We start from the raw sequence: 11,476 nt of genomic DNA, 5'->3' as shown, positions 1-11,476 counted from the left end.
TATCCTGCAACTAGCCATTAAACACTCTTATGTTAATTTTCTCACCACTAAAGCCATGAGTTTGATATTCTGCTCCACTATGCTCTAAAATCTACCATTCAACTACATCAGATGAAAGTTATAACCAATCGTTTTACCAACCTCAAGTAGAACTGCTTTTACTGAATTGCTATTTTGTGTGTAATCATAAGCTTGTATTGCAGAATGCAATAATAAAATGTCTTCATAAACTATGTCATTTGTTGTGAGTTGTGATTATTATAAGTACGGTGAGAGCATACATTTATATTTCGGGGCCAGTCCCAGTTTACTATGTTGTCCCAGCATAATGTTTAATAGTTCCCCTTTCACTCTCAAAACAATGCCACAAATCAGGATATTGTTCTTTTCTTTTATGCAATGTTCTCTTTATGAGCTGCTTTTTGACAAACTTTTTGACAAACTAATCCCTGTTCATAAGGATTAGTCATATCTGTGGTTATTTTGAGCAATTGAGTACACACACACACACACACACACACACACAGTGACTTACAACTACTCATGTATCCCTTTGTAAGTTGACCTCAGAAAACTTAGGGCCAAATTTGTCACCTGTAAAAATAAATGTATGACAAGCTCAATGCTATACATTTTTATTTTAATCTCACTTTTTTGTTTTTAAATCTTGTTCCTTTTTTTCTCACCCATTTCTAATTTATATCTAGAATTGTATGCATCCTTATTAGCTATCTTAAATTTCTTTAGACAAAGCAGAGAATAGCTTTGAAACACAAAAACAAATATATTGTTCTTAGAACTTATCTGATGTTCTTGTATGACAGCTCTTTTTCTGCTTGACTCATGTTTCCCATTTTTGTCTATTTCTTTGATCCCATGATAAATTTTGAAGAGATTGTCATATTTTGACCAAATTTGTTACATTATAAAGAGATGAAGATATTATACATCCATGTTGATCTGTGGTCAGTCTGCCATCTTTAAACAAAATATAGCTGATAATATACATTTTTTCAAATTGTTATAACTTCTATGATTGCAGAGCTTGAATAGAGAGGCATTTCAGCTCAATAGTGGTGGGGGAGGGAGCACACAAAAATTTGTAATCAGACAAATTTATTTGCCATTTATTATGTAACTTTTGGGAAGTCTGAAGTCTTTCACCTATAGCAGTGATGGCGAACCTTTTGAGCTCGGCATGTCAGCATTTTGAAAAACCCTAACTTAACTCTGGTGCCGTGTCACATATAGACATTTTTTGATATTTGCAACCATAGTACAACAAAGACTTATATTTTTAATATTTATTTTATATATTTAAATGCCATTTAACAAAGAAAAATCAACCAAAAAAATGACACGCGTGTTTTAGGTTCGCCATCACTGACCTATAGCTTAGAGATAATATTACCTCATCCTTAGAGTAAATGAGCCAACATACATAAAATGCCAGACATACAGTTATATACACAGTAAATTTTACCTACCATTATTGTAGTTATTGTAATTTACAAATCACTAACACTGAAGATTTTGCACTTGGTAAGATCTATATTTTATTTCCAACAACAAAAAAGTTTGAAAATTAAACTAGTTATGACTTTTCTACTGGCAGCATAACAAGCTAGATGTTTTTGAAAAGGCTCTCCCACATCTAAACACCTAAGCACTGGATAAAGCGCAATAAACAAATATACTTTTATTTATTTATTTTTAATATATTTTATTGATTTTTTACAGAGAGGAAGGGAGAGAAATAGAGAGTTAGAAACATCGATGGGAGAGAAACATCGATCAGCTGCCTCCTGCACATCTCCCACTGGGGATGTGCCCGCAACCCAGGTACATGCCCTTGACCAGAATCGAACCTGGGACCCCTCAGTCCGCAGGCCGACGCTCTATCCACTGAGCCAAACCGGTTTCGGTAGTAAACAAATATACTTTTAAATGTACTGGGGAGCTTGAAGGAAAGTCTCCATGAATCCCACTCACCCCCAACAAAAATAAACAAAATCAAACACTGAGCAGAAATAAGGTGATTAAATGAGGAACTGCGCTTACTTTGGGGACTTAGGCTAAGAGCAGAAACCTAGAGTTTTGGGTGTTATCTAGAATGCAGAAGTCCAAGAAACTATGTCCCAAGGCCCATACAAATTGGGAACAGGGCTAATTCTGAGACACACACACTGAATAAACAGACAACTTGAAGAGGCTACAGCCTCAAGTGAATGGGTGACCTGGAAAAAAATCACCTGCAGCAATGAGTAAATAAGAAAATGTGTTTATCATTGTCATAGCTTCAAGAGGAAATAATAAACATAACATAATGTATTATCTATTACCACATGGGTCTGGGGGGAGGTGGAATTTATACACATCTTATGGCCAGAGCCAAGAAATTAAAATGATCCCAGATTGGTAGCACCTTCTGACAACCCAGCAGAAATAATCAGAAATCATTTCTGCAGAAAAGCATTCTTTAAGCCCCTTAGGATTTCCTCAAAATAAATGCAGCCAAATATGAGTTCACTGTAAAAAAATTTTTTTAAATGCACAAAGGATAACAATAAACAAGAAATTTAGACCAGTAAGGACTTCAGATATTATCATTATGGGGTGCAGAATATAAAATAACTAAATGTGAAATGTTTAGGTAAGAGATAGAATTGAAAACATGAGTAAGACAAAAAAGGAACTATCAATATACAACCAGGAAAATTTTAAAGTCACTAAATACAACTTCTAGGAAGAAAAATATAACCATTGCAGTTTAAAAAGCAATACATAGGCTAAACAGTGGATTAGGCATACTAGAAGAGAGAATTAGTAAATTGGAAGGTAAATCAGAAGGCTTTACCCAGAATGAATCACAGAATTTTAAGCAGATGGAATATCCTGTATAATAAAGAGCAAATATGCAAATGGTTGTCACACCCTCATGCCATTATGCCATAACGGCTCAGACACTCAACACTGGGGAGAGAGGAATGAGGACCAGCCAGGCACAAATGAGTTCGTGAGAGAGGAATGGGGACCAGCCAGGCTGTGGCCTGGGAGAGGGACAAGCCACCCACCCCATGGTCCCGGGCGCCAGCGGCTGCACCTGCACCCGTGGCCCTGGAGAGGGACAAGCTGCATGCCCCGTGGTCCCGGGCGCCTGCAGCTGCGACCTGGGTGAAGCCACCTGCCCACGGTTCCCTGTGGCTGCAGCCGACCTCAGGCAAAGCTGGCCCGGGTCCTGGGTGCCTACAGCTGGCCAAAGGGAGAGAAGCCCGAGTCCTGGGTGCCTGTGACCAGCCGGAGGAGGGAATCCTGGGCCCTGGGTGCAGGGCAAGGCAGAGGAGGTTAGGGGCGATCAGGCCAGCAAGGGAGCAGTTAGGGGCGATCAGGCAGGCATAGACTTAATATCAAAAAATCCTAGTAAGTATGATAAAAGGATGCATTTCAGGAAGAAAGTCCAAATTTCATGTAGGAAAGACATCTAGAGAAATTGGAATGCATGTTCACAAATTTAAGCATTGAATGTAAAAATAACAAAATGAACCAACTAAAAACAGGGGCCACAAGTTAGTTTGGTGTTTTCTTCTATAGGGTTTCTAAGTTTGATACTATAATTTTAAAGTTCTAAGCATAAAATATACAAAAAATAAAACACATATGTTTCTGCATGTCTCCTCTATGTATGAAGAAAATAATTAAAATTTTTTTAAAAAGAAACTGTCCTTTTTAAATAACTGAAGGTTCAAATTCATGAGTCTTTGTGGGTTATTTTTAATCTTTATTGTTGAGATTATTACAGATGTCCCTCTTTTTTTCCCCATTGACCCCCTCAACAAGGATCCCCCTGTGCCCCAGGCCTTCGCCACCCTATTGTCTGTGTCCATGGGCAATACCTATATGCATATAAGATCTTTGTTTAATCTCCTCCTACCTCCTTCACTCCCTTCCCTCTGAGATTCATCAGTCTGTTCCATTTCTGTAGGGAGCAGCTACAGGGTTAAGCCTCAGACTGACCTGTGGCAGGGTCACAAACAAGTCCCAGCTTGGAGGGCAGAGCCCTCCTAGCATAATTAAGCTTGACCTTATAGTCCTCCCTAGTTCCTTTCTAGGTAGCTAATGGACTGTGAGAGGTGCAGCAAGTGCTGCCAAAACAAGGTGAAACTCACAAGAACATTTATAAACATGTTGACCACTTCCCTTGTTTTGCTTTGTATGCTCTGACTGTAAAATAAAGCTTTGGCTTACAGGCTGGGTCACTGTTTCCTCATCCAGGCACAGTGATCCGACCTAGCCCCAGATGTATTCTCTTGTCTGTCTTCTTTAATCCTTCACCGCCCCTCCTCAGGCTCACCAAACCTGGCCATGCTGGTGTGGCACACATTTCCATGCCTCTGATTCTATTTTATTCACCAGTTTATTCTGTTCATTAGATTTCTTATTCGTTTATTTTTATTTTTAGATTCAATTGCTGATAGGTATGTATTTGAGAGTCCTTGTTTTAAGGAAGTGATAATTCAGTTGTAATGATACCAGTTAGGAAGTTCAGAACTATTCTGGTTTCTACTGGTAAAAACCATGGTGAACTAGAAAAGAAGAGGAAACTTATGCAGGATATGTGTTCCCTACAACAGTTTTTCTAGCACATGCTTCTTTTTGGAGACTTTGGTGTTTGTTCGCTCGTAAACATCTCTGCTTGTATATTAGACCATTAAAATGGTCTAATACATTTTTACATTTTTTTCAAATGTAAAAAAATGTAGGACATTAATTTTGTAGAACAGTAAGCAAAATGTATAAACTGGTTCCAAAAGTAATCCATAACGATACACACCGCAGTAACTCAGGACAATTATTTCAAACTTGTCATAATAGATTCAGGATAGTTACATTCAAGATTTCATTTGAAAAATGTGATAGATACTCCATTTGCAATAAGCAGTGGTTTTAGTATTAGCAAAAACACTTAGCTATTTATCTCTTCTTTTTTTTTTTTTTTTTTTTTTTTTTTTTTTTTTTTAAATATATTTTATTGAGTTTTTACAGAGAGGAAAGGAGAGAGATAGAGAGTTAGAAACATCGATGAGAGAGAAACATCGACCAGCTGCCTCCTGCACACTCCCCACTGGGGATGTGCCCGCAACCCAGGTACATGCCCTTGACCGGAATCGAACCTGGGACCTTTCAGTCCGCAGGCCGATGCTCTATCCACTGAGCCAAACCGGTTTCGGCATCTCTTCTTAATATGTTTAGATCATTCTTTGTGGTAGTGAAAACTGTTTTGCTTACTCAGCAGGAACTTGAATTGGAGACTTGCTAGAATTTTCTGCTGGGTACCTTTTTTTAAAGGCTTGTAAAATGTGAGGAAGAATTCAAACATGTGCCTCTGGGTTTTTATCACTAAAGTTACATGCATAGCTCAATAGAAGGGGGAAATACAAATACACAAAAATAATTTTTATCTCATATAAAATTATTTGTTCATTTGAATATGATACCTGGAGATATTTTATGGTGACAGGTGCCTACACAGGACATCTGATATATTACGGGACAGAGTTTTATTCTAGCATTTTCAATAAAAGAGTCTAGGTTAAGCTTCCAATGCTCTAGTAGTAACAGTAAGAGGCTAGATAATTTAACAAGCAGGACATTGATAGTAGACAGAAAAAAAAAAAAAAAGATGGGTGTAGGACAGCGGTATTCAAGAAATGAAGTGGATACTCTTTCAAATTCCAGACCCTGACCCTGGCTGCAGCTATTATTTGGGCATCTGGATAATTCTTCAAAAGAAACTCCTTTGAGCCTTCTGAATTTCAGATCTGTGATACTATAAGGTGTGGCAAAAGTAGATTTAGTGAGTATTGGAAACACAGTTTACTCTTGTATTATTGTTTATTAATTATTGTATTATTTTCCATACGAACAACTATAAACCTACTTGTGCCCCATCATGTATATTGTGTGATACTCAAAGTTCTCATCATAAGGAAAAAAACTTTTTTGTAACTATATGAGGTGATAAATGCTAATTAAACTTATTGTGATAATCATTTCATAAATAAAGTCATCATGCTACACATTATACTCTGTGTACCTTAAAATTGTATGTTCAACATAAATTGTGCTGTATGTAATTAGATTTCAATGGAACTGAAAAAAAGAAAAGAAAATTATATATACAACACAGAATGGAACATTATTCAGCTTTTTTAAAAAGGGAATCCAGCCACTTGCAATAATCCAAAGGGCATTACGCTAAGTGAAATAGACCAGACACAGAAAGACAATCTCATAGAAGCAGAGAGTAGAATGATTGTTGGCGGGGGCTGGGGTGTGGGGGAAAGGAGAGATGTTGGTCAAAATTTCAGTTATGCAAGATGAATAAGTTCTGAAGATATAATGTACAGTAATATGACTATAGTTAACTATACTGTACTGTATACTTGAAATTTGCTAAGTGATTAGATCTTGAGTGTTCTCACCACAAAATTTTTTTCCAAAGAGAATGGTAACTGGAGCATTTGGGAGCTTGCCCTCTGTCATATGTCATCAGTTTAGCTCAAATAAACTCCTATAAAAATGTTTAAAAAGAGGAAATGGTAACTAATGAGGTGATTAACATGTTAATTAGGTTGATTATGGTGATTACTTCACAATGTATATGTATATCAAAGCATCAAGCTGGCCCTGGCCAGCTAGAGCATAGCTGCTCAAAGGGTTGCCTGTTTGATTCCTGGTCAAGGGCACATACCTCAGTTGCAGGCTTGATCACTGGCCCCCGTCAGGGCATGTGCAGTTGATGTTTCTCTCACTCTCTCTCTCAAAAAGAAAAAAAGGAAAAAATATCCTTGGGTTTCTCATTTTTATCAACTATATCTCAATAAAGCTGGAAAAATAAAAAAATATTGACACTCAGTAAGTTAAAATAATATAGCATCTCATTTTATAAAGATACTAGTGACCCAGTGCATGGATTCATGCACTTTGAAAGGAAATTAATGAGAAGGTGGCTGGCTGGGCAGATCTGGGCCAGATGGGCCAGACACGCCCTGGAGCCAACCTCCCACGGTCCCTCCCTGGCTGGCTGCACCTGGGGCGGCGCCACAGCAGAGTGAGCAGGGTCCCTCTGACAGGTGGGTCCCTCGGCCTGGCCTGCAGGGATCCTGCCGAAACCTGCATTCTGACATCCCCCGAGGGGTCCCGGAGTGCAAGAGGGCACTCTACAAAGTTGCTGTCATACAGGGTGTGGAATGCAAACGCAAGTGTGCAGTAAACCAGATTTGGGGCTGACAGTGCCCCAGCAACAACATAACCCACGGCCAAGGTGGAATCGCATGGCCCTGCGAGGAATCGGGCTAGCTCCTCTCTGGTTTCAGGGTGCATCACTTGAGAACAACCACTGCCAAGTCACTGCAGCTCAGCAGCTCCTGTGTTGAGCGTCTGCTCCCTGGTCATCAGTGCATGTCATAGCGACCAGTCAGACGGGTGGAGGGACACTTTAGCATATTAGCCTTTGATATATATACTAGGGGCCCGGTGCACGAAATTCGTGCACTGGGTGTGTGTGGGGAGGGGAGTGTCCCTCAGCCCAGCCTGCCCCCTCTCACATACTGGGAGCCCTCAGGTGTTGACCCCCATCACCCTCCAATCACAGGATTGGCCCCTTGCCCAGGCCTGATGCCTCGGCCAGAGGCGTAGACCCCCATCACCCTCCGATCGCCTGATCGGCCCCTTGCCCAGGCCTGACGCCTCCGCCAGAGGTGTCAGGCTTGGACAGGGGACCCCCATCTTCCCCCGATCACTGGCTCTGGCCCCCGCCCAGGCCTGAGGCCTCTGGCCCAGGAATCATGCCTGGGCAGGGGACCCCCATCTCCCTCTGATCGCTTGCTCCACCCCCCTCCCAAGCCTGATGCCTCTGACCCAGGCTTCAGGCCTGGGCAAGGGGACCATCTTATCCCCCCAATCCCCGGCTCCGCCCCCCACCCAGGCCTGATGCCTCGGCCAGAGGAGTTGACCCTCATCACCCTCCGATCACCAATCACCGGATCGGCCCCTTGACCAGGCCTGAGGCCTCTGGCAGAGGTGTCAGGCCTGGGCAGGGGACCCCCAGCTCCCCGCGGTTACAGGCTCCGCCCCTGCCCAGGCCTAATGCCCCTGGCCTAGGCGTCCGGCCCGGGCAGCGGGGACCCACAGCTGCAGCAGCCCCGCGATCGTGGGCTCTGCTTTAGGCCCAGGCAAGGGACCCCTAGCTCCTGGGACTGCCAGCTTCGACCGTGCCCAGCTCCCATCGCTGGCTCCACCCCTACTTCCTGCTTTCACTGGCCAGGGCGGCAAAGGCGCCTGATTCTCCGATCATGGCTGGGGGGCTTCTTCCTGCTTTCCCTTTGGCCTCCCTGCATTGTGCCTACATATGCAAATTAACCGCCATCTTGTTGGCAGTTAACTGCCAATCATAGTTGGCAGTTAACTGCCAATCATAGTTGGCAGTTAATTTGCATATAGCCCTGATTAGCCAATGAAAAGGGTATCGTCGTACGCCAATTACCATTTTTCTCTTTTATTAGATAGGATATAGATATAGATTCTTAATTTGAAAAAGAGAGAGAGAGGTTAGTCTCTAAATAAAGGCCTGGCTAAGAAAGCAGAAAACATCAGTATGGTATCAAACACAATGCTAAAACAGAGATACTCCATAAATATTTGCCAATAACTATCACTTTGGACAAGTCACCATTACCTTTTTATGCCTCAGCTTTCCTCTCTTAAATCAAAATAATAAGTTCCACCATTTTCTAATTAGCTAAGCATCAATTGTTAACATGTTACTGTTTGAAAGTGGTTCTTATCAGAGCCCCCATAAAAGTATAAAGAACTATGTGTGGCCCTAGCTGGTTTGGCTCAGTGGATAGAGCATCAGCCTATGGACTAAAAGGTCCCAGGTTCAATTCCAGTCAGGGGCATATGCCCGGGTTGTGGGCTCGGTCCCCAGTAGGGGGCATGCAGGAGGCAGCCAATCAATGGTTTTCTCTCTTCGTTGATGTTTCTATCTCTCTCTCCCTCTCCATTCCTCTCTGAAACAAATAAAAATGTATTTTAAAAAAGAACGATGTGTGTGTGTGTTTTAAAGAGAGAAACTAAAAGGAGTGAGGAAAGACATCAAATTTGGATTGTTCCCTTAACAAAACAGACTTTCTCTGAAGGATCAACAAGATTGGAAACAAAAGAAACCACAGAATTGCAGAAACTTTGGAGAAGTCATGCACCCTGGAAATGGTAAATCTAGTTTGTTATTTGAGGCACAGGAAGAAAATTGAAGTAATATCTCTGTTGAATGATGTCACCCACTCTGGAATTACTGTTTTTGGTGTGGTTATTTTTTCTACTTTAAAGCAGGTCATGGAGGCATTTTCAGCTACTGCAGTTTTTTTAGCATGCCACTGAATGAAACTACTGACAGGTCTGAGGGCAGACGGTTCCTGGTTTCCATCCATTATGTACCTACCATCTCATAAAAAAAAAGTCTATTTTAAGAATCCTTTTTAGAAACTTTAAAAGCCATGAATGTCTTTGAAATGGTGAAAACTTCCTTGACAAGTAAAACTTCAGCTATGCTTTTTTTTAAAAAATTAAATCCTTATTGTTCAGATTATTGCAGTTGTTCCTCTTTTTCCCCCCATAGCTCCCCTCCACCCGTTTCCCACCCCACCCTCTGCCCTCACCCCCCTGCACTGTCCTCATCCATAGGTGCACGATTTTTGTTCAGTCTCTTCCCACATCCCCCTCACCCCTTTCCCCCCCAAGAATAGTCAGTCCACTCCCTTTCTATGGCCCTGATTCTATTATAATTACCAGTTTGTTCTGTTCATCAGATTATTTATTCACTTGATTTTTAGATTTACTTGTTGATAGATGTGTATTTGTTGTTCATAGTTTGTATCTTTACCTTTTTCTTCTGCTTCCTCTTCTTAAAGGATACCTTTCAGCATCCTATCTAATAAAAGAGAAAAATGGTAATTGGCGTACGACGATACCCTTTTCATTGGCTAATCAGGGCTATATGCAAATTAACTGCCAACTAAGATTGTCAGTTAACTACCAACTAAGATTGGCAGTTAACTGCCAACAAGATGGCGGTTAATTTGCATATGTAGGCACAATGCAGGGAGGCGAAAGGGAAAGCAGGAAGAAGCCCCCTGCCACTGACAGTGATCAGAAACCCAGAGGGGAGCTAAGAGCTGGGGGGCAGGGCAAAGGTGGCCCTGGGGCCGCCTTTGCCCTGCCCCCCAGCCATGATCAGAGAATCAGGTGCCTTTTCCGCCCTGGCCAGTGATAGCAGGAAGCAGGGGTGGAGCCAGCGATGGGAGCTGGGCACGGTCGAAGCTGGCAGTCCCAGGAGCTAGGGGTCCCTTGCCTGGGCCTAAAGCGAAGCCCACGATCGCGGGGCCGCTGCAGCTGCGGGTCCCCGCTGCCCGGGCCAGACACCTCAGCCAGAGGCGTCCTGCAGGGGCAGGGGTGGAGCCCGCGCGATCGCGGCGCCCCCTGCTGCCACTGCGGGTCCCCGCTGCCCGGGCTTGACGCCTCAGCCAGAGGCTTCCTGCAGGGGCAGGGGCGGAGCCTGCAACTGCGGGGAGCTGGGGGTCCCCTGCCCAGGCCTGACACCTCTGCCAGAGGCCTCAGGCCTGGTCAAGGGGCCGATCCGGTGATTGGTGATCGGAAGGTGATGAGGGTCAACTCCTCTGGCCGAGGCATCAGGCCTGGGTGGGGGGCAGAGCCAGGGATTGGGGGGATATGATGGTCCCCTTGCCCAGGCCTGAAGCCTGGGTCAGAGGCGTCAGGCTTGGGCGGGGGGTGGAGCAAGCGATCAGAGGGAGATGGGGGTCCCCTGCCCAGGCATGATTCCTGTGCCAGAGGCCTCAGGCCTGGGCGGGGGCCAGAGCCAGTGATCAGGGGGAGATGGTGGTCCCCTGTCCAAGCCTGACACCTCTGGCGGAGGCGTCAGGCCTGGGCAAGGGGCCGATCAGGCGATCGGAGGGTGATGGGGGTCAACGCCTGAGGGCTCCCAGTATGTGAGAGGGGGCAGGCTGGGCTGAGGGACACTCCCCGTCCCTACACACACATCCAGTGCACGAATTTCGTGCACCGGGCCCCTAGTTTCATATAATACTGGCTTAGTGGTGATGAACTCCTTTAGCTTTTCCTTATCTGTGAAGCTCTTTATCTGACCTTCAATTCTGAATGATAGCTTTGCTGGATAAAGTAATATTGGTTGTAGGTTCTTACTATTCATCACTTTGAATATTTCTTGCCACTTCCTTCTGGCCTGCAAAGTTTCTGTTGAGAAATCAGCTGACAGTCGTATGGGTACTCCTTTGTAGGTAACCGACTTTCTTTCTCTTGCTGCTTTTAAGATTCTCTCTTTGTCTTTTGCTCTTGGCATTTTAATTATGATGTGTCTTGGTGTGGTCCTCTTTGGATT

This window comes from Myotis daubentonii, chromosome 2 (assembly GCF_963259705.1).
Source record: "Myotis daubentonii chromosome 2, mMyoDau2.1, whole genome shotgun sequence".
Lineage (NCBI taxonomy): Eukaryota > Metazoa > Chordata > Mammalia > Chiroptera > Vespertilionidae > Myotis > Myotis daubentonii.
This window is presented reverse-complemented; position numbering follows the sequence as displayed.